At 35.8% G+C, this 21,253-nt stretch overlaps 1 protein-coding gene across 1 annotated transcript in view; it reads left to right on the forward strand.

Annotated features, from left to right (window-relative positions):
• Nucleotides 1-21,253, forward strand: part of wb (wing blister) — a 470,816-nt gene that overhangs the window by 219,157 nt on the left and 230,406 nt on the right. The gene's annotated exons all lie outside the window — the stretch shown is intronic.

The raw sequence follows: 21,253 nt of genomic DNA on the forward strand, positions 1-21,253 counted from the left end.
GGCCGTTATTTAGAATAAATAGCTCTTATGAAAGTACTAAAAAATCTTTGGCTTAAAGAGCGAGGTATTGACTAGGGGGTGAACCCAATCATATACGTAATATTTTCTGTTCGTTTTAAGTTTTGATGTTGCTCTTTACTTTCAGTTGAAAAACTTGTTTTTTTTTATTTAATTTCTGATCTTTTTCTTTAATCATGATGGGAAATCCGGCGCCCCCTTCATAGCAATGTCCCTTCCCCATGAAAGCTTCCTTCATATAAAGATCCTCCCATATAGCCCCCGAACCCCCACCCCCCCACCTCCCAGAAAAAATCCCCCTGAAAACGTCTGTATACTTCCCAATAACCAATACTAAATGTTAAAAATGGGTAAATTTCATAAATTTCAGCCCACCCCCCGGGGACTTTGGGGGATTAAGTCATTCTAAAAGACAAAGTTATTATATTGTCGAACTTGTTGAACAAAATAGCTATCTCAAAATTTTGACCAGGTGGCTTTGGGAAAAAAATGAGCTTGGGAGGGGGCCTAGGCCTAGTTACCCTCCATTTTTTTTGGTCACTCAAAAAGTAAATTTGAGATTATAATTTTCATCTCAGAACGTTCTTTTACGTCGTTCTAGGATCACTTAGTTAATGCGATCACCTCCGGAAAAAAAAAAAAAAAAAAAAAAAAAAAAAAAAAAAAAAACACGCATCCGTGTTCTTTCTTCTGGCCAAAAATACAAAAAATCATAGTTGTTCTGATATGTACTTGAAACCTCTACAGTAGGATTCTCCGATACGCTGAATATTATGGTGTGATTTTCATTAAGTTTCTATAGCTTTTAGGGGGCCTTTCCCCCTTTTTTTGAAAATCAGCCAAATTTTCTCAGGCACGTAACTTTTGATGGGTAGCACTAAACTTGATAAAAGATATATATTTAAAATCAGCATTGAAATCTGATTCTTTTGATGTATCTATTGTTATCAAAAACCCGTTTTTTAGAGTTTCGGTTACCATTGAGCCGGGTCGCTCCTTACTTACAGTTCGTTACCACGAACTGTTTGATCTAATAGTGTACTTTTTGTTTTAATTTGACTCTATTTCTAGGAGTTAGGGGTTATTTTAAAAGTTTCAAATTATTGCTTTAATACCATAAATATTTTTGCCGTTTACATAATAAATTTAGCGATCCTGAGCCTAGAACAAAATTTAAATAAATTTTTATGTCGAAAGATAAACATGTATAAATATTGAATTCAATTATAGTCATTAAGTCATATTCAATTATTAAGTCATATTAAGTCAAATAGTTATACGAAAAAATCAACCTCTCTGTGTCTTCAATATATTGTAAACAATAACCTTTTCAATGTGATTATATGTAACTTATTTTTCATAAGTCTTCCATGGTACTTCGGGAGATTAAGTCATCCTAAAAGACATAGTTATCATATTTTCGACAATGCTGAACAAAATGGCTATCTCTTTATTTTGATCGGGTGACTTTGGGAAAAAAATGAGCGTGGGAGGGGGCCTAGTTTCCCTCCATTTTTTTGGTCACTTAAAAAGGGCATTAAAGCTTTTAATTTTCGTTCTAATAAGCCCTCTCACGATATTTTAGGACAACTGGAGTTATATGATCACCCTTGGAAAAAAAAAAAAAATAAATAAACACGCATCCGTGATCTTTCTTCTGGCAAAAATAAAAAATTCCACATTTTTGTAGCTAGGTGCTTGAAACCTCTACAGTAGGGTTCTCTTATACGCTGAATGCGATGGTGTGATTTTCATTAAGTTCGATAACTTTTAGGGGGTCTTTACCCCTTTTTTCTAAAATCAGCCAAATTTTGTCAGGCGCGTAACTTTTGATAAGTAAGACTAAACTTGATGAAACTTATATACTTGAAATCAGCATTAAAATCTGATTCTTTTGAGGTATCTATTGGTCCGTTTTTTAGAGTTTTGGTTTCCATTGAGCCGGGTCGCTCCTTACTTACAGTTACCACGTTCGTTACCACGAACTGTTTGATATATAAAATGTAAATTTCTCTTTAAGAATCAAAATCTTACGCGCACAGAGCACTTATATATAAGCCTTTTCTCCGCACTTCTAATCAATTTCCTCTGTATAACAACCATCGTGAATACAAACCGTGTAGAACATAATAAAGAGTGTAGCTCAAGTCATTTATATAGGTCGCTTAAGGTTATCAATTACTTTGGACACTATATACCGACTTTAGCACTGCCTAGGTAAGGTTGAAGGCTTCAATTCATTATTTATTTTTTTGATTTTCCCCAGGGCACTTACTATGGAAGGAGTCGCAAAGAAACTTTGACGGGTTCATTCAACCGATAATCAAAAGTTTTAGTTCCTTTTTTAACAGTCAAAATTGACCGAGGGAAACCAACGCCCCTCTTTTAGCTAGCCACCCTCAGACATCTGATCAAAATTTTGACATAGCCATTTTATTCAGAATAGCCGAAGGGTCTAATAACCATGCTTTTGAGCATTACTAAGACCAACATAGCAGGAAAAAGGTGTGCCAGTTTATTGGTTATATTTTTTCAAGGGCTGCAACTCTTTGAGTGAATAAGCGGATCCTCTCCTCTGTGCTTTTACAAGGTTGTAGGGGTATAAGAGTCTCAAAATCCTCCTTAAACTGGAGAATAACAGTGTCAAAATCTCCTAATTACACATAACTGTTCTGCAGATATACACTACTTTATTCTCTAAAGGAATCCATATCAAGACCGTATCCAGGGGAGTTGTTAGGGGGTTTGACCCCCGTCCCTGCAAAAATGCTTGTCTGACTCGTAAAAATATCCCAAAATGAATATAAACAAACTTTTTATGTGTTTTTTAAATTTTTTTTTGTACCCCCTCTCCAAAAATCCTTTTGTACCCCCCCCCCCCCCCCCCGGAAACAATCCTGGATACGCACCTTATCCATATATAAACAATCTCTTCATTCTTACACTTTCATCTATGGTACAGAAAAGCGAATAAAAATGTGAAATAACCTTATTGGGCCACATTTTAGGGGGGGAGGGGTTCAGTACAGAGTTGTCAGTCATATGGCTAATTGACCATCTAGATTAAAACATAGTTAATGTACCACCACCAGGCTGGCAAATGAGCAACCCTATCAGTACAGTGTTTACTGATTGGAATAGCTAACGTGGTAATTTTGTGGAACAACTCTAGAGATGGATTGTTGATCCGAGTGACTTACCCGGGTCGCTTTTCATGATACATGTAGCCTACTGTGTTGGGTCGAACCGCTTAGGTCATAAATTATTATGTTTAATGATCTCGGATTTATTCCAAAAATTTCTTATTTGTTTTGTGTGCTTTTGCTAAACTATACTTTGCAGACATTAAAAATAGACAACATGACAATTTTGTAGGATTATTCCAGATATAGGGTCTTGGCTAATCCGAATTATCTGCCCACGTCACTTTTCATTGTATGCATAGCCTACTTAGGTCATAAACATTAAGGATTTAACTACTTAGGTCATAAACAATAACGGTTGGTTACCTTGGATTTATCCCAAAAATATGTGCTTTTGCTACACTATACTTTACAGACCCCGACTGCAAAAAAAAACAAACAGCCAATATGACAGTTTTATAGAATTATTCCAAAGAAGAGGTCTGGGTTGATCTGAACGAACTACCCGCGTTACTTTTCATGATAGCTCTAGCCGACTATTTTGGATCGAACCACTTGGTTCATAAAGAATTGGTTCGACACCTCGAATTTATACCTAAAGAAGTTTCCTCTTTTTTTGTGGTTTTTCGCTACACCATTTTGCGGACATTGGCTAAAAAAAAAAACAAACTAAAATGTGGTAATTTTGTAGAATACTCTAGAGATGAGGTCTTGGTTGATCCGAATGATCAGTCCAGGGTAATTTCAGAACATGCATTACCTAATATGTAGGTTTGAACCATTTAGATCATTTAAGAATCGCGTTTGGTGCCTTGGGTTTATCCCAAAACATTTCTTCATTCTTTTGTGTTTTTCTGCTACACCATACTTTGCAGACGTTGACTGAAATAACATACAACATGACAATTTTGTAGAATTATTCCAGAGATGAGGTTTTGGTTAATCCGAACGCCTGTCCTGGTCACTTAATGACACACATGGCCTACCGCGCGGGATCGAACGAACTAGGGCATAAGAAATCGCGTTTGGTACCTTGGATTTATCCCTAAAAAAATTTATTCTTCCTTTTGTGGTTTTCTTCTATATGCTACATTACTACACGCATCATGTTGATTTGTATACCCTTAGTCGCAATTTTGCTCGGAATCTTTTATTCTCCAATACATGCCCGAATTAAGTGAAAGTACTTCCTCCTTTTTCTAATCTACTTTCTACACCTTCCATTTACCCATGCATCATTTCCATTTACCCATTTATCTTACCCACATTCCCTTATACCCACATATATCAAAATGCTAAAGTGTCAAAGAACTGATTATGTACAGTTCTATTTTCTTGGATAATAGCCAAAAAATAAAAAAAATAACAGGAATATTTGTACTAATATTACTCACCAGGTAGGCGCCAAAATTCATTGAGAATAGGGTCAATTACTCCAAAAGGCGGCTTAATAAACACGTTAAATATTTACTCATTTTCGGCGAAATGTAGGCAAAGGAAAAGTAAGGTAAATATTAGCCTGAATGAGAATTAAACCAAATATTTATATGTGGGGGTTAGTTATAAAACTATGATAACATTGAGGTTATAAATTCCGCAATCACTTCAGGTGTCAAAACTTCTATGATGTAAATGTGGGGTATTTTCATAAAGAACAGTTTTCCTTAGCCCTAGAAAAATACTCTAAAATCGAGTATTAAGCTAAGCTCTTACAGAAAAACGGAAACACAATGCGTCAATACAATGGCGTAATTTCGTCAAAATCCTGGGGGAGGCAAAGTTGGAGCTAATTTTACAAAATCAAGTGAAAATGACAGTGAAAAATGAAAAATGAGCCATAGGGTACCATAAAGGCAAAAATATACTAAAGAAGACTGACCCATTTCTCTGGATGGTTGAATTATGCAGGCTTATCTTCGTTTTGACAACATTTTTGAAGGAATAAAGTTTCAGTTGGGGGTCAAACTAGGGTGTGTGTGTGGGGAAGGGGCAAACTGGGGCCTGCAGCTTCAGTAGCCCCCTGTCCCTTTGGAAATTGGTCCCCTCCCCCATAGCTGAGAAGCTTACTTCTGCTTAGGAAAAACCTCTTGCTGTCCCTATGTTTATTCCTATTTGGCTTTACAGTTGATAGTAATGTAGTGACTCATATTTTGAAGGAGACTGAATATGACCATATCAAAGAGAATATGAAGCTTATAAGAGGTGAAGTCTCGGCGATTTAACATGGGAAGATAGGGATTAAAAACTACCGCCAAATATAGTGTAGTATCTGACAATCTCAGTATAAAAATTGAAAATTTATTAGAAAATTGGATGTTTAATAAGGTTAATTTATAATGCAATAAGGTTAAAACTGAAAATATCTCTATAGGTTATAATTAATCAGCATGTTAATTTTAAAAAATTACTTAAACTCAAAATCCAGTCTACACAAACTAGGCTAGGTTTGCTAGGAAAATTCTGATAAACTAAGCAGGTTGGTTTACTTTAAGAAGGCAGGCATACTGGGGACAGAATTTTACTTCTTTTTACTCTCCTTTGTATTTTAAAGTCCCTGAAAAGACAAGTATGTTGCAGTTTTGGGTCAATCCTAGTTACCAAACGGTAGATGGAGTTGATGACTCTTGTTTACCAAAATAGCCTCAGTTTCCACTCTTATAAGTTGGCCATATTCTTTGTTCCATATATCAAGAAAAAGATGGTCTGAAAGCGGTAAATTTTCTGAATTTCTTTAGGGAGCGCACGGTGCACTTCCCAAAGACAATGTATTGAGTCGATTAAGACTTGGAAAATGGTATTGCTATAGTTAGGCTACATTCAAGACATCTAGAATTTTTTTTACCATAACTTAAACAGTGCTACCGGTTCGGACTGGTTTTCATCAAAGGATCTAGTAAAAATTAAATTTGATTAATAAAATTGAAAAAATACTTGCCTCTTGGATAAAAGAAAAACTAGGTAAAAATGAGTCTGATTAAAAAAAAAAAGCAAAAATTTGCCCAATTTGGTACATTGTCTAACTATTTTTCCATTTACTACCAACAACCCTTTCGCAACACAAAGCCACCCTAGGTAAACTTTAGGCGCACGCTCCTCCATCCTTGCACTGGAAGCCCGAATTGCGCCAACTGCGGGGGAAATCATGTTTCCCGTAGTCTCAGATGCCCAGTGTTAAAAAAAGCTCTGAATAAGGATAAAAAATGATAGCTAGTGTCAATAGATTTCGTTTTGTTTCACTTAATATTAAAGGAGCCAAAGACAAAGATCTTCTTATTGATGAGCTTCTTGATTATGATATAGTTTTCCTACAGGAACATTTTCTAACTAAAGCCAATGCAGATACTCTTAAATGGTCACCCACCCACCACACGTTTGTACGGGAAGCTAAAAAAAAACGCACGGTCGACCCTCTAGGGACTTTGCAACTTTAGTTCACCTCAATAAGAAACTTGGGCTTATTTATTCTAATCATAACTTATTAGCAATAAAATGCGGTAATGTGGTCTTCCTCAATGTCTATATGCCATACAATCGAAAGAACATTTCTTCCCTCTCTGTCTTCGCGGGTTCTTGTAATCGACTCAGGACTCTTCTGCTAAGAGTGACAAATCAGCGATTAAATTGGATTGTGGCTGGCGATATCAATGCCAATCTTTTGTCCCAATCAGAAAGAAGTGACCTGTTTTTTGATACTTTGCCTAGTGGCTATCAGTTAGTCAATGAAGATAAACAGTTTACCTACATTCATCACCGTGATGGTTCTAGATTAAACCTTGATCATATTATATTTTCAAGTGGATCACTCGTGATTCCTCCTGTCATTGCTTTGGATGATATAATTGAGGATGATCACTTTTCTTTAACTTGCGAAATTGAGTAGTCTGCTCCACTGGCTTATAACCATTTTTCTTACCATAATAAATGGTTTGATAAGCCAAATTGGAAACGGGTAAATTCTAAAGTTTATTTGTATGTTCTTTGCTTGTTATTATCAAGCCTGAAAGTGCCTTTTCACCTTTTACAAACCTGTGTAAGGTCATCGACAGCTAAGATCGATTTAAATTGTTACTATTACCAGATTATACATTGTTTGAAGGCAGCCTGCTTCAGTTTCAGTTCCTGTTGAACGTGTTAGATTTGGCACCAGAAAACCATTATGGAATGTGTGCCCAGAAGTGAAAAAAGCTAAACAACGCGAGAAGTTTTGGCTTCGCCTTTGGATTGCTTGTGATCGGCCAAAGTCTGGTGAATTATTTAAAATTAAGCAAAATTCGAAACGTCAGTTAGATCTTCTTTGTGTCAAGCCCGCCTGAATGGTTTGGATGGCCCCTCGGATCGGAAGTCTTGGTCCAATGTAATTATTAGCAGCATATGTGTGCCTGCTACAGTTTCGATTATCAAAATCAGGATTTTGTTGCTCATTTTACTCGTGTTTTTTTCTACATTTAATCATTCTATCCAGTCCATGTTTTCATCCTTATTGCATAATACTGTTCCTCGAGTTCTTCGGCAAGTCCATATATTGTGAATATATAGTGGTGATATCTATCGGGCTTGTAAGAGTGTTAAGAAATCAAGTGCTCCTGATATGGATGGTCTGTGCTACAATGACTTCAACATTAAGTGTCCATTACTGTTAACTCACATCCAGCTCCTATTCCAGATTTGTTTATCCCAGTTCTTAGTTCCAGATATTTTTCTTTCGGGAACTGTAATATCCGTTTTGATGAAAGGAAAGGACGCAGATCAGAGTTCTAGTTAATGAACAATTGCACTGTCTTGCTTCCTTAGCAACCTGTTCGAGTATGCTGTATTGCCTGAAGTTTTGACTAAATGTGATTTTTCTGATTATCAAGTTGGTTCAGAGCCAATGTTGATTGTACTCAAGCAAACCGCATACTTAGTCGACCACTCGTCTTTGCAAAAACGCAAAAGAACCGACTTTTTTTTTTATTGATTGATCTCGGGTGCATTCTTGTAAAGCTGTATATTTGCAAGTACTTAAATACATAGTTGAAGTAGGATTCGACTCATCCGTAGTAAAAGTTCTACATTATTGGTATTCCAATTCGTTGATTCGGTTAAAATGGATGTCTGATATATCCGAACCTATCTCAGTAAAGAAGGGAGTCAGGCAAGGTGGTGTACTGTCTCCTACTGTGTTCTTAGAAAATACTGCTGTTAGTCACATTGCCTATGCTGATGATGTTCTGCTAGCTATTCATACTAGGTCAGGCCTCACAAAAAATCTAAATGTTCTGATTAATGCTTTGAGTATGATTGGGCTTTCTGTAAATGCTTCAAAATGCGAGTTTCTGTGCTTTAATACTTCTAACCCTGCTCCTTCTTTACATGTGGGTACAATGCTACTACTCAAGCGTGTCTCAAAGTTGAAATGGCTTGGGATTACGTCTTCTGATACACTTTCGACTACAAGCTCGTCTCTGGTTACTAGTGCTCTGCAGTGTATTCGATTCTCATATGGTAAAATCTCGCCTAATAGAGGGAGGTACAGCCGCCGAGGCTTATGTAAACTTTACCATAGTTTTTGTTCTCCTACAATTCTTTTGCTTTCCGGTTTGCAGCCTTTAATGCGCAAAAAAGACCGTCTTCAGCTAAAGAGAGGCTATTTTAAATAATGCAAATTCCTGCTCTATTTACCAAGGTGGTACAGGAATCACGAAATTATTTCTCATTTTGGACTTATGGACCCTCTAGTGCTGCTTGACAGCATCGCTAAGGATCTAAGGACCAATACTCAAAGGAAGAAATGTGCCAGTGACCCCCTCACTTTTTTTTTCAGGATTAGAGATTTATAAATATTGTTATGTTATTTATGTTGTGTTTTTCTTATTATTTTCTTACGGATAATATTATTTTGTTTTTTCTTTTTACTCCGCATTTATTTTATATTGCGGGTTATAAATAAAATTACTTAAAGGAGTGTCTAAAACTGACCTTTTTCCAGAGCCATATCCAGGATTTTGTTCGGAGGGGGTGTTTTTTCGGGGTGGAGGGGATGGATTTACGAAAAACTTTATTAACGCATAAAAAATATTTTTATTGACTCTTATTATGTTTATACTAGTCAGACAAACATTTTGGAGAGGGGAAGAGGTTCAAACCCTCTAACCCCTCTAATCAATACGGTCTTGTCGGTGACAATTCTCTTAGAAAATATCAAAAATATCTTCCTTATTCTTTTGAAGCCTCCAAGTTTCAGAACCATTTTGAACTATCATCCAAGGAAATTGGGACAACGAAAGCTGGTAGTAATCCAAACGTAAACGTAATCTAGCATGGTAGTGGCTATCCTGCTCAAGATCTCCGTTATGATCAGTCTTGCCATAAGGTACCGGCGTCCAAACCTTGTAATAGGCTAGCCATTTTACGGGAAAAAATTTTCAAGCCTAGAAGAAATTGCGTTACAAAGTAGTTTTGCTCTAAAATCAGGGTAAAAGGATCTTAAAAACCAATTCAAAGCTAGGGCAATTTTTATTTTTGAGCCAAAATATCTGGCCGTTGAGTACGGTTTTAGAGATTTCCTGGTTTTGGATTTTTGTGAACTTTTAGTATGTTGTTCTTGAGATTTTTTTTAGCTTTTTAGTGCAAAAACATTTGTATTTCAATTTGTCTCATCTCAAATCGTAGAACGACTAGTCCATGAAAGGTTACCAACGCCTTAAGCGTACTTAACATACTTAAGTATACTAAGCATACTTAACATACATAACTATACTAATCATACTTACTTAAGCATAAGGCAATTGACCATCCTCTGTTTCATAAAGCGATATTTTCAGTGGAAAATATATTTTAGAATATATGTATATTTTTCGGTAATCGTTTAATAATCTATTGTGTCACCAATTTTGTTTGACATAAGATTTCTTTTTTTGTAATAATAAAAAAAAATATTCGAGTGTCAGTATGCCAATTGTGCCGTTGGTAGTATTGGTGCTCAGAGCCCCACTTTCAGTTAAGCTGAAATGTTAAAGTTCATTCATTTTTTAATGTATTAAATAAAATCTTATTAGGTATGTGTCCCTAGACGTTTAGAAGGTGTTTATTCCATAATTTGCTTCCCTATTCTATCTCCCCCTCTATCCCTTCTTGTTGCACCTCCCCTCTATCCCTTCTTGTCCCCCCCCTCTATCCCTGGTTGGAAGCCCGTGAGAGACTTTTTCCAACTAAATGTATGTAGAAGGAAGGGCATGTTTTACTGTTTACGGTCATGTATCATGCAACGACTGAATCTGCATTATTTGCGGACCCAGACGATTCGGAGCGCCAAAGAAATTCAAAAAACAAATTTGGCATGAAAAGGCATCAAGATTATCAGTAGCGTTATTTCTTCAAAACCCTGGGCGGACAATGCTGGAGCCAATTTTGGGAAAGACAATGCTGGGGCAAACTAGAGTCTATCCCTTCTTGTTTACAGGTTGTGAAAAAGTGTGAAACCAAATTTTCTAATCCACTTTTGGAAATCTGATTAGAAGCCTGTGAGAGACTTAAACAGCCAGAAGACGTCCACAAGCTATGGATTCATCTGCCCAAATAAATATAATTCTAAAATAATACTTTTAATATGCAGTATTTTTAGACTCCGCATTTATGATTATACCTAAGCTTCAAGCCTCTCCCGAGTCCAAATTTTGCTTAAGGATCAAATTTGACCAAACAGTTCGTGGTAACGAACTGTAAGTAAGGAGCGACCCGGCTCAATGGTAACCGAAACTCTAAAAAAAGGAATTTTGATACCAATAGATACATCAAAAGAATCAGATTTTAATTCTTATTTGAAACCTATAAGTTTCATCAAGTTTAGTCCTGCCCATTAAAGGCTACGGTCCGGAGAAATTTGTCTGATTTTCGAAAAAAGGGGGAAAGACCCCTTAAAAGTTATAGAACCTTAATGAAAATCACACCATCATATCCAGCGTATTAGAGAACCCTACTGTAGAGGTTTCAAGCTCATATCTACAAAAATGTGGAATTTTCCATTTTTTGTCAGAAGAAAGATCACGGATGCGTTTTTATTTGTTTTTTTGTTGTTGTTTTTTTCTAGGGGTGATCGTATCGACCCAGGGGTCCTAGAATATCGTGGGAGGGCTCATTGAAACGGAAATTAAAAGTTCTAGTGCCCTTTTTAAGTGACCAAAAAAAATGGAGGGCAACTAGGGCCCCCTGCCAGGCACATTTTTTTCCCAAATTCATCTGATCAAAATTTTTCGACAGCCATTTTGTTCAGCATGGTCAACAATATTATAAGTATGTCTTTTAGGATGACTTAATCCCTCGAAGCCCCCAGAAGGAAGGCTGAAAGTTATGAACTTTACCCAATGTTAACATATAGCATTGGTTATTAGGACCCGGCTCAATGGTAACCGAAACTCTAAAAAACGGGATGTTGATACAAATTGATACATCAAAAGAATCTGATTTTAATGCTGATTTCAAATATATAAGTTTCATAAAGTTTAATTCTACCCATCAAAAGTTACGCACCTGAGAAAATTTGGCTGATTTTCGAAAAAAGGGAAAAAGACCCTCTAAAAGCTATAGAACCTGAATGAAAATCACACCATCATATTCCGCGTATTAGAGAACCCTACTGTAGAGGTTTCAAGCTCCTATCTACAAAAATGTGGAATTTTTATTTTTTGCCAGAAAAAAGATCACGGGTGCGTGTTTATTTTTATTTTTTTCCCAGGGGTGATCGTATCGATCCAGTGGTACTAGAATATTGTGGGAGGGCTCATTGGAATGGAAATTAAAATTTCTAGTGCCATTTTTAAGTGACCAAAAAAAAATGGAGGGCAACTAGGCCCCCTCTCACGCTCATTGTTTTCCCAAAGTCACCTGATCAAAATTTTGAGATAGCCATTTTGTTCAGCATGTTTGAAAATATTATAAGTGTGACTTTTAGGATGACCTAATCCCCCGAAGTTCCCGGGAGTAGGGCTGAAAGTTATGAACTTTACCCAATGTTAACATATAGTATTGGTTATTGGGAAGTATACAATACAGACGTTTTCAGGGGAGATTTTTCCTGGTAGTAAGGGGGGGGGGGGGCGGCCAGGGACGTACGCAGGGGGGCCTCCGGGACCGCCCCTCCCCGAAATCTCACAATTTTTTTAATTTTCCCATAAATTTCTGTTTTTTCTCACAGAATAATGGGTTTGAAGGATTTGCCCCCCCCCCGAAACAAATTCCTGCGTACGTGCCTGGGGTGGGGGGTTATGTAGGAGGATCTTTCCATGAAGGAATTTTTCATGGGGGAAGGGACATTGCTATGAAGGGGATGCCGGACTTCCCAGCATTATTTAAAAAAAGATCAGAAATTAAATATAAAAAAACAAGTTTTTCAACTGCAACAGTAGCAACATAAAAACTTTAAACGAACAGAAAATATTACATATATGATTGGGTTCACCCCCTAGTCAATACCTTACTCTTTAAGCCAGAGATTTTTTAGTACTTTCATAAGAGCTATTTATTCTAATTAACAGCCTTTGTGATTAAGCGGTAATTTTTAAAGAATTGGAACAAAATTTGAACTTTCGCTTAAAGAGCAAGGTATTGACTAGGGGCAAACCCCTAATATATGTATTAAAAATATATGAATATAGAAGTTAGTTACGTAAGTTAATTCGTAAGTTACGTATATTTATTACTAATAAAAACGTTCGTAAATAAAATTAAACAAGTTTCGAGAAAGCCATTTAACCAAATAAAAGTAAATTAATATGAAAATTTTGTTTTAATAATTCATGTAATGTGAGCCAAGATCAACATTTATTCAAAAACGTTCAAAAATTAAATAAAAAAAAACAAGTTTTTTCAACTGAAAGTAAGGAGCGACATTAAAACTTAAAACGAACAGAAGTTATTCCGTATATGAAAGGGGCTGTCCCCTCCTCAACGCCTTGCTCTTTACGCTAAAGTTTGACTTTCTCACAGCTCTTTTTTTTTAAAACAATAAAAAACTTTAGCGTAAACAGTGGGGCGTTCAGGAGGGGAAAGCCCCTTTCATGTACGGAATAATTTCTGTTCGTTTTAAGTTTTAATGTCGCTCCTTACTTTCAGTTAAAAAAAACTTGTTTTTTTTATTTAATTAGGTACAAGCTCAGGCTGAGCTGTAGTATGTAACCCATTTAAACTAAATAAATACTTGATTTCAGGTTATTTCTTATTTTAATTTCTTGTTATTTTCTCTCCCCCCCCCCCCCCGAGATAAGGTTCACCCGTGCCAAGTTACTTAGTTCAGATTGCGCTACAATGTTTAAGGGGCTTTGAACCCACACATAAACTAAAGACCTACTTGATTCCATAAGTTCTTGTTATTTTCTTTTTTCTCCCCCCCCCCCTCTGGAAAAAAATTCATCCATGTCAAGATACTTACTCACCGTGGCTGGACCCCCATTAATCCTGGTTTAATATACTCGCAATATTATGTACCTTTACCTACTGTTTTTACCACTATCCCTTCTTTTCAAAATATTTTCCTCAGAAAATATAATTACCGCGTAAATGCTCTAGGTTATAAATTTTATTTTATCAGGGAGGGGTTTTATCCCCCCCCCCTATTAAACCAAAATTCCGCTAGATATTTTAATGATTTTTCTCTCAACTACTTAACAAATATTTTCACATTTTTCTGTGCCCAGGCCTTTAACCCGGTCAAAAGCAATATTTTCTTACGAAGTGGCATCATTTTGTAAATAGGATTCGGCCCAATCATCCTGTCAAAATTCTCATAAAAACTTCAAAAAACCCTTAAGTAAATCTTTTGTCGACACTAAAAAATGAATTTGTTTGTTTTGCCTTGGTGGTATTTTTTTTTTAATGCTTCCTGGCTGTTTTTCACTTAATGAGTGAAACGTTTGGTCCTTCAATATTGATGTCTTAATGGCTTTATGTGATTAATGAGTTGTACGAGAAACCAAAAGTTATGTATCTTCTGATGGATGTTTATATTTAACGCCTTCAAGTGGCTGTGAACGCCAGCAAGCTAGATTCTGACATGAGTCAAATTTTGCGGATTTCGCGTCTCCCGATGAAACTAATATCTGCCTTTAAGTTAATATTCGGTAAGATGGGTAAGGGAAGTTAAACTTAGGGAAGACGTAAGATGAGTAATCTCAATTCGTGGTACGTTTTTGGTTATTAGAGAGAGGAAGAGATACATTGGGAATTATAAGATTAAACTTGGTCTTTATCACTGCCCCATGTGGGGAGAGGAGGAAGATCTTATCCATTTTATGAGTACATTTAAGGAGTTAGTGGATTTGAGGCGGGAGGTGTTTTCAGCAGATTTTGGAGGGGCTGATTGGCTTGAGGAAATTTTAAAAATAGTAATTTTGATGATTTTAAATCATTGAGTAAACTTGCTAGAGTTGGGAAGGAAAATCTTTTTTTTTTCTTTTCTTTTTTTTGATAAATTATGAAGAGTTTTAGGTTACTGAGGTTTTGAGTTCGTAATATTTTTTGTGGTATTATAGTTATTATTATTACTATTTTGTGCTCAAGCTTTGTATTATTTCAAATTTAAGAGAGAAAAACGGGTTTAATTAGTCAAGCAGTGAACAACTAAAAACAGAACACAACAAAAACATTGATTAAAAAAATTCCAAAATTTCATTAATTAAATTCCAGTTCTGGGATTGTTTAGAGTGTGAGTTTTATTTATTTTTTTGTCCTTTGTTTTTTTTCCTTTGTATGTTGTGTAGCTGTTTTTTAATGATTTAAATTTATTTTTGTCTTCTCTTTTTTTTTCTTCCCCGTTGATAAAGGGTCCCGGACGTGAAGTTGAAACATTCGGAAATTTTGAATTAATGTTTTTTTTTGTGTTTTTTAGGTACGTTTTCTTCACTGCTTGATTAATTAAACCCGTTTTTGTCTCTTAAATTTTAAATGGAAAAGCAGTTTGGTCTAAGAAATTATCTTGTGTTATTTTGTTGCGTTATTAAGGTTTTCTGCGTCGTAATTTGTGTGTTTTTTTTATTGTTATTTTTATTGCTCTTTTATTTTTATGTAATAGTATATTTTTTTTTTTTTTTTTTTTTTTTTGTAATTGCCCGAAGAGGCTTTTGTAGCAATGAATATATATTGATCTATTCGGTTCACTTCTGTTTTGAACAAAATTAAAAAAAAAATCCTCCAGCCGGCAAAAATTTCTTCAAAATAGTTAAAAGCTCAATATAAATATAATGTAAATTTTCTTTTTAAAAAGGCACTTAACGAAGCGTCTTCTTCTCGAAAAATATTTAGGAGTACTTCAGATAATTTTGGTTGTTAGTCAGGAATACCATTCGTAAATCGTGTAGCTTTTTCACTTGATCATTTTCGCTTGAACATCCTTTCTTATATATATTTTCAAAGAAGTCTTTCCTGTCCCAGAAACATACAAGAAAGGCTTCAGAGAATCATGCCATAAGTCCGGAACACAAGCCGGAGTTTACGTAGCAATGCCGCCTGATAGTTTTCGCTTATCAGAAAAAGTTTGATTACATTTTAGATAATTTCAATAAGACCAAACAAAATTGTTTTGTTTAATTATTTGAGTTTTCATATATTGAGCTCTTTGTGACTAAACATCAAGCTCTTTGTGATCAAGCTCTTTGTCATCAAGCTCTTTGTGACTAAACATCAAGCTCTTTGTGATCAAGCTCTTTGTCATCAAGCTCTTTGTGACTAAACATCAAGCTCTTTGTGATCAAGCTCTTTGTCATCAAGCTCTTTGTGACTAAACATCAAGCTCTAAAAATCAAGCTCTTTGTGACTAAACAGTAAAATGCTATTAAAAATCCTTACGGAAAGATATGTCAATAGTTCAAAAGGACTTAATCCCTAAAACTAAACTATATCTTTTTCCGGTCGGCTTAGAACTTTTTTAATTTTTTTTTATTTTTTTGTATTTTCTCGCTTTTTTGAAAAAGCGAGAAAATACAGGGCTGTATTTTACTGTAAACATGAAACCAAAACCAAACAGAACACTTAGAACCAATAACATATTATAAACATATTTTTAGCATTTTTATCAAAGCAAATATACACTAGCATTGGGTATTTGGACAATTTTTTTTCTTTTTTTTGTCTCTATCTATATGTGAAGCTACAGCGTGTTTCACACCATTAACCATACATTTGCAAGTAATTGCGACGCCTGGTAAATTTTTGAAACGTTCAACTGCGTTAATTTTATTATTTTCACCAAAAATCGGTTAGAACACGGTGCTTGTTGTTAAAACGTCTTAACTTGAATTTTTGCATATTTATTTCTGTGGTTAAAGTGACCACAGTGTGGTCACTAAAGTGTGGCTCGTGTACTTTCTGCATAAAAAAACTTAATTTTTGTAACATTTTGAAAATTTCAAGTTTACTTTTAAATCCTTTTTTTAAATAAGCAAAACTGCTTGATAGGCTTCTGAACTGCCCCTGAAGTTGAAAAATAAAATTCTTAGTTGTAGATTTACAATATATTGTTTTTACTTTTTCATTATTTTTGTACTGGATAATAATTAATTTTTTCAAATAATGTCAAAGAACAATAACAAAACCAGGAATAAAAATTTCTCCAAAAATTTGCGTATAACATGCTTTCATTTTCTAAGCCGCCTTTTATAAAAAACATTATTTTTAATCGTTAGTATTTTCACGATGTATATTTTTTTTATTTATTTCACACTTTTTAAATCTTTCTTTTTCTGTTCAGTCAAATTATATTTTTTAAGTGCAAATTCAGTTTTGAACTGTTGATAGCTGGCACATATTTACTGTTCATTCAGTAGACAAACAAACGAGCTTTGATCGTTTAAAATTTTTTTAAATAAGACATTTTGATCGTTTTTGGGGATGCCCTTTTTTCTATTTTTGTCGTAATGTGCATTTAACTTTGGTAATTCAAAAGAAAATATGTATTATTTTTTTAAAGATATATGAGATACAACAGTCCCACCTCTCCAAGCTGACTAAGTTCAATCGGTTGGCATTTCTTGGATCCTATTTTGGTTCCTACGCATTCAATCAATTAACTAATATCTTATTGTGTTCTCAAGATATTTTGAAATTTCGTTTTTTTTCCAAAAATGTTTCGCGTGTCTCTTCATATCCATAAATATACTCATGAGGTACTGTAGAGTAGTGCCGCTAAATGTGCTAGTTAGGTGCCGCGGAATAGTAAAACTTGGTTTTCAGTTTTCAATTTTCATCCAATTTTCTTCTTCTGATGTCGTCTTATAGAACAGGATAAAAACAAATTTTTTGATCCGAGCTAAAAATGTTTAAGTTTTATATTTAATACATCAAAGGAAACGGAAATCTCACCTTAGATTCACTAGCGTTAAGCAAAAACCGTCTAAGTCACATTTTCCAAATTTTACAGGAGAGCAATTTTTCTGGTTGAAAGCGTCTCCTGAATCCGAATATGAACGAAAACTGCCGGAGAAAAATGATATATACAAAAATACATCGAGGAATTGAAATTTGCCATTGGATTTTGCTAAAATGGAGCATATTTCGAGATAATGGACTTAACCGGTTTTTGCAAATTGAATTTTCTCAAAATCTTTCAAAAAACAAATTGCAAATTCAAGCTAAGTCAACTTAGTTTATGTAAGAAATTGTAAAAACAAGTTGTAAAACATGAGAATATTAGCTCATTCTTCTTCATTTTCATTTTCGAGGTAGGCCACCACTGTATTGTCATAAAGCAAACTTTTGTAGAAGACATGATAGTCCTCAGGCACAAACGACAGAAGTGACATCAAGTCGTCTTATTTCGCTTTGGAAATCGTCTTCCCATTGGGATACTTTGTCTTCATACCTGCAAATGAAATTTTCTGGAATCCTCTCTTTCTAAAATCATTGTTCTGAACGGTGCATCTTCATCTAGACAAGTTTTGAACTTGATTTTGCCAAATGCTTTTTCGTATCGCAACCAACGGACAACCAACCAAGAGAATGGCTGATTTTTGGTGTCCACTGTCCTTTTGACACAACTTTTCCTGAAAAATTCAGTAAAGTCAAACATTTCTGAGTTCTGCATCTCAGTGGCAGCCATGGGAATTTTTCCCCTTGCAAGACGTATTAAATTCGTCAATTCAGCTGGAACTCGGATTTCAAAGTCTGTATACTTTTTGGCCTTCTCAATCCTGGCATGATCGCTGTCGCACTCGAGGTGAGTATGTCCGGGTTCAAGAAACTTTTGATCTATCAATTCAAAATCCTCCGAAGCAATTTCGGAAACGTAATACGAAAACATTCCGGCCACATACATATTCTGATTCTGAGAACCACATATTTCCGAGTACAAGACTAGCCGTCTTATTCTTGACGGCAGTGCCTTCAGATGCTTAAACAGACAAGAGGCTACCTCAGAGGATCCCTTGTCACCTATTCCTTCGTGCCAAAGGTAAATGTATGACTTTCCCTGTTTCAAAATGCTTATTTCGTGAATGGTAAGGCTGTAGGTCCACAGTTGCCTTTTGTAGAAAGCTATTTTAGTCTGTACAAAGGGCGTAGGAAGGGACTGCTGGAGATCAAAAACCCACATAAGAGTGGAATGGTCGTTCTTTACAACCTCTTTGTCTTTCTGTTTAGACTGGTACGCTTATCTATAGGCTGTCTCATGGGCCTCACGCTGAGCTTGCACTCTTTTAGAATCTTCAGGATCAGCACAATTAATCTGTTCCTTAAGCTTTTCACACGTTCCATAGGAGTCCCTGACAAGAGGTTTAAATCCAAGATTGTATTCTTAATAGAAAGCTTTCTTGTACATTGCAACCGATTTTGCTGGCAACCCCTTTTCTGCAGCAAAATCTTTGTAAAGATCGTACATCTTCTGAAGGCTTAGATCAGAAGAAAGATATTTCCTGGAAGTTTTTTGACCTTGCATAGTGGTATTAATAAGCAGGAAATGATTCAATGTGCTGCTTTATAACCTAAATGTCATCCGGGACTGATCTGCTGGGAGCTTGGCGTCTCTCAAGAGTGCTAATAAAAGATAACTTCCCATGCTTTCCTTGAACCGTTGCGAGTTTTGCTTTGGTTAGAGCAAAGACAGACATAAAACAGGACTTGCATATTTTAATTTTCTCCGATTCAACAGTCACATAATAGTAACAGGCATAGCGCTCCTTGTTACTATCATCTTTTCTTTTCCTGGTTCGTTTCGGTCGAGTTCTGTTCACGCAGTTGGGAAGAAATTGCTGATGCTGTTTCTTTTCACCTATAGCCCAATAAGATTCCAACAGACTGGCTTTCGTTTCACTACCAAGTTTTTCAGAACAACTCAGCCTGTTTTCTAGGAGGGTGAACAATTTTTTTGGCGCTCACATATTCTTCGCCTTTGTATTTTCTTTCAGTCCGTTCTCTCCGTCTCATGTACTTCGCACTCATGTACTTTCAGCCATGCTTTCAACCGGAATGTGCTTCTTCCACAGTAACTTCACTGTCTTGGTCAGGCAAAGAATCTGTCACCGGGTCTATCTGCCCTCGGTCCAAATGGCTAAGTCATCTGCGTACAGGGCAAATTTTACTAAGGGTTTATTATCAAAAAAGACAAGCCCCTCGGGCATGTAGCCCTTGGGGGCGGGGGGTCTGCAATCCTTGTGAACTTGAAACAGGGTAATCCTTATCACAGGAAAATGTTAACATTAGATCATCAGCCAAATCTAGCTTCCCTATCTCCAGAACCTTATTCAACACTGATTGATTCTTGACCCTCAAACAGTCAACACCGTTAATTGACCCTACCAATATTGAATCCTTTTGGAGATCTTTAGTTTGTTTTCTTAAAAGCATGATTGCTTTCATGATTATCCCCAGAGTGGGATTGAGGGGACCAGGATTACTATTGCTTGTTAACCAGACTCTTATGATTTTGCCCTCATAATAATGATAACAGCAGATGTAGCAGAACCTCCTGAGTGAGGAGGGTCAGGCATTCCTAATGGCTAACCAAGAGCTATAGGAAACACCAAAACAAAAGCAATTCAACACTACCAGTCACAAGATGAAAAGAAGAGAAGGAAAAATGGCTTAAATACGTTAATATTAACCTTTAAACTAATAAACACAAGAAAATAAAAATTTAGCAAAATGCTTTATTAGTTTAATCTTTTCACCCTTTTCTCCTTCCAGAAATTCCATTTGGTTTGTAAACACTGATGATGGTGGTGAATCAAAACAGTACAAGTCCAATCCTGCTTCCACAGACAAAAAGCAAAAACATGCCAACTCCAGTTACCGCCGGATCCAAGGACTTGGCTTGTTTTTGCGATTTACAAATTGCTGTAAAGGGACATAGACTGAAAATTCAAATTTTAACTGTGACCTTATTTGAAGATTTAGATCGATTTAGATTATACCAAACGACTCGTCGTGAAATTTTACATAAGGTGGAGCCCATAACTCAATTTCGTAAAAAATGTGACTTAGACGATTTTTGCATAACGCTCTTTGCTTTCCAGAAGTATTGACTTTGGGGACGTAGAAACCATAAGGAGCTGTAAAAATGGCCTAAGGGGAGTTTGATCAAAATTAAAATCCATCTAAGATTCAATAAATTATTTTCAGACTGTTAAAAGTTAGTGGAGCTTACACGGGGGTGAGAGGTTAGATAAAGGGAGTCGACGAACTTTGTCTACTGGGAATTCATTTCTCCACCGATCTCTCTTGGAATAACTACCTTGATCGGGTGATAACCTCTTGCACAGAAAGGTCGGAGTTACTCTTTGCTGAAAAAAGCTTCTTCCATCCAGCTAGATTATCCCTCTTTGCAAGTCTTGTATCAGCCCCACAGCTGAATATGGATGCCCGCTGGTGCCCCGAAAATGCTGTAAGCATCGCTTCGGAAGATCCAGAATATGGCAAACAGCGGGCAGAAACTGCAGAATCTAAAGCTCTTTCTTGTTTTTTCCTGTTAAAGGGAAATCAGAGTTCACGTTAAAAGAGAAAAAAATAGCCTACGGGTCTTTAACCATCTGAAAATCCATTTTAATTCCTCCCTCTTCTCTATATCTTACTCTGTCCTCTTAAATTCAAAATAATTTGTTTACTATGTGATATTAATATTAAGTTTATTTATA

This window comes from Artemia sp. Qi Xiang Cuo, chromosome 16 (genome assembly GCF_049724085.1).
Source record: "Artemia sp. Qi Xiang Cuo chromosome 16, ASM4972408v1, whole genome shotgun sequence".
Lineage (NCBI taxonomy): Eukaryota > Metazoa > Arthropoda > Branchiopoda > Anostraca > Artemiidae > Artemia > Artemia sp. Qi Xiang Cuo.